This window comes from Euphorbia lathyris, chromosome 9 (genome assembly GCF_963576675.1).
Source record: "Euphorbia lathyris chromosome 9, ddEupLath1.1, whole genome shotgun sequence".
NCBI classification, from domain to species: Eukaryota; Viridiplantae; Streptophyta; class Magnoliopsida; order Malpighiales; family Euphorbiaceae; genus Euphorbia; species Euphorbia lathyris.
In genome coordinates this window covers 29,369,278-29,372,407 of record NC_088918.1, presented here as the reverse complement: position 1 = coordinate 29,372,407, position 3,130 = coordinate 29,369,278, and the positions used below count along the sequence as shown (strand labels likewise).

General features: G+C 37.1%; 1 non-coding gene across 1 annotated transcript; it reads right to left on the bottom strand.

Annotated features, from left to right (window-relative positions):
• Positions 1–2,813: 2,813 nt before the first annotated feature.
• On the bottom strand, positions 2,814–2,920 carry LOC136207616 (small nucleolar RNA R71). The gene has a single exon (XR_010676748.1). It is a non-coding gene; the product is annotated as a small nucleolar RNA R71 (small nucleolar RNA).
• Positions 2,921–3,130: the final 210 nt, after the last annotated feature.

The window sequence follows — 3,130 nt, the reverse complement described above, 5'->3', positions numbered from 1 at the left end:
AAGCCTCGTCTTCATCTCCAAATAATGAAGCCTCGTCTTCATCCAAATAATGAAGCCTCGTCTTCATCTCCAAATAATGAAGCCTCGTCTTCATCCAAATAATGAAGCCTCGTCTTCATCCAAACAATGAAGCCTCGTCTTCATCAAAGTAATGAATCCTCGTCTTCATCATAGAAATAACGAAGTCTCGCCTTCACAAATGCAAAGTAAACACACTTTGGAAAATGGATAAAGGCTAAAAAGGCAAGTTCCTAGAGTGCCAAAACCCTCCACAAAATGCGCAAAAGTCCGTAAATGGCTGATCATTCTTATTGATCCCTAAGGGCGGGTCATTCTCCTCAATATGGCAGAACTGAAGAAAAGAAGTCCCTAAGGCGAATCATAATCCTATACGGTAGGAACAAATGGTCCCATAAAGGGCGGGTTATTCCATTTCTAAAAGAAATATAACTCTCGAGAAGCCTCTAGAGGCTAACAATGGATACAGCTGACCACCTATCCACGAAGAAGAAAAACCCCCTAAAAGTGCATCATATCCATATATGATCCCATCTAGGGCGGGTCCACTTTCCTCTAAGATAGAAAAATAAAACATCATTTAGACAGCCCTAAAGAGCTTTTTATACCTTTAGGGGGGCTTGTTAAGCCCAAAATATACCTAATATATCATCAATAATTACATCAATATTGCTACGAATTTATGCTATTTATAACTGTTTAGAAAGCTTTTACTCTCGAATATGTTTCTTTCTTGTAAGGTACACAAATATTTGGTAAAATCCAAATAGGAACGAAAAGAGCTCAAAAACAGAAGAAAAACCCTACAAAAGGAATTGAAGACGACAGAAATTAATAACGCCAAATCGAGGACGCGAACGAAAGCAGAAGAACTGAAAAACGTTCCGTGTCGCGACCGCAACCCCCACATTCACGGTCGCGACATGCGTTCCTCAGTTTCCCCTTCCTTCCGTTTGAAGACCAATTGATGCTCCCCCATTATCGGTAGAGAATTTAATATTCTCGGTACGAGCAGGAGTTTGTAGAGGCCTAGTTGCACACTTTCGTTTTCGACGAAACGCGATCGTTCGGGTGGATAAAGACGTTCTTTCGCAACAGATACGATCCTTCACAACGGACACGACACTTCAATCAAGGCTCTTCAACATCTATAAATAAAGAGTTGATGGAGAGTTAAAGATATGTAGAAAAAAAGAGATTAGTATAGAATTTATGCAGAAATTCCGAGTCAAGTGATTCAGAGTTTAGATTTCGATTCTGTAAAAAGCAATATGCTGTACACACATTGTTTATTCAATAATAACAAGTTTAGTAGCGTTTAGACATTGTTCCAGTTTAGTTTTCATTTTGGTAGTCGACCGACCCAGTCTCTATTACGAAGATTCAACGAGAAGATTGAGTAGAGGATCCGCCCCGGAGCCTGACAAACTCTAACGAAACCCAAGGAAAGGATTGACAACCCGTTCACTTGCAAGCCGTTGAATGTTTCCATGCTCCATGTTCTCTGTAAACTTGTATCAATTTATATTTCATCTAATAAAGTCCGTTCTATTCGATAGATTTTTATGCAGCACTTATGGTAACCAATCCACTAGAGTGACTGCTGGTGTTTTCATTAAAACGTATTTAATTCAAAATCTTTACAAGGAAACTTTGTTGAACACTTAGGCAAATTATTATCTCGAAAGAGTTTTAATTTGATTAAGGGCAATTATCCCGGATAGGGTTTTGTCATGTTCAAAGCCAATTAATTAGAGGTTCCGTCATTTATTTCATCTTTATAATTCGTACAAAGTTTAAAGTTGTTTTCTTTGCTTAATGCAAACAAATACATCTGTTTACTTTTCTAAAAGTACTAAACGTTCCTATCTTGCAAATTCATTCTTAAATCAGAGTATTTTCTAACGTCTTCATACTCTAGTCTAATTCTCATTCTAGCAATTTCAAAACCAAAACCGATTAAACGATTTTCCATATTATAAACCTAAAAGTAAATTTAACCGATTATAAATAAGTTTTGTTCGAAAACGTTCCCTGTGGGATCAATATCTTTTATTACTACAAGCGTATACCGTGCACTTGCGGAAATCGCTCAACAAGTTTTTGGCGCCGTTGCCGGGGAACGCCAAAATTTTTGACAAAATTTTAAATTTTTCGTGTTTTATTACGAATCTAGGTTTATTCATACTTATTCAAACTTTTATATTTTATTTATTTTCAATTACTAACATATTTATTTTTCAAATTCTGTTTTGTAGGTAGTTTCGGTTCGTGCGAAATTTTAAGTTCATGCGCAGTTCTCGAAGTTCAGGCACGTCACCAGATCCTATTGACCCAGAAATTGAAAGAACTCTTAAAAAGAACAAGAAAGAAAAGAAAAAGAAAAACAAAACCCCAATAAAAACTAGAATTACTGAGCCTGAAGTTATGGCCACACTTATGGATTACGCTAGGCCAGGAGTGGCCGGTGTAACAAACAGTATAGTTAGGCCCCACATTAATGCAAACCAATTTGAAATTAAGCCAGCGTTGCTTAATATGTTGCAAAATAACGTAACATTTTACGGGTTACCTAACGAAAATCCTAATACCCATTTGACAAATTTCTTAGAAATTTGTGACACTTTTAAAATTACTGATGTAACTGCAGAAGCAATCAAACTTCGCCTTTTTCCTTTTACTTTGAAGGATCGAGCCAAAGAATGGTTAACTTCTATGCCAGCCGCATCATTTGCCACTTGGGAACAATTAGCCCAAGCGTTTTTATCAAAAAAATTTCCTTTACCAAAACCGCAAGAGTCATTAAAGAGTTAACATCTTTTTCTCAAAATGATAATGAAACTCTTTATGAGGCTTGGGAACGTTTTAAAGAACTTCAACGTTTATGCCCACACCACCAATTGCCCGCTGAACTTTTAATGCAAACATTTTATAATGGACTAAATCCTACAACTAGAGGTTCATTGGACGCTATGTCTGGAGGGTTATTTATGAAGAAAACATCTGCCCAAGCAAGGGAACTTTTGGAGGAAATGGCAATCAACAGCAGTATGTGGCCTGCGGAACGTGGACACGTACCATTAACGAAACCATCATCCTCAACAACATCATC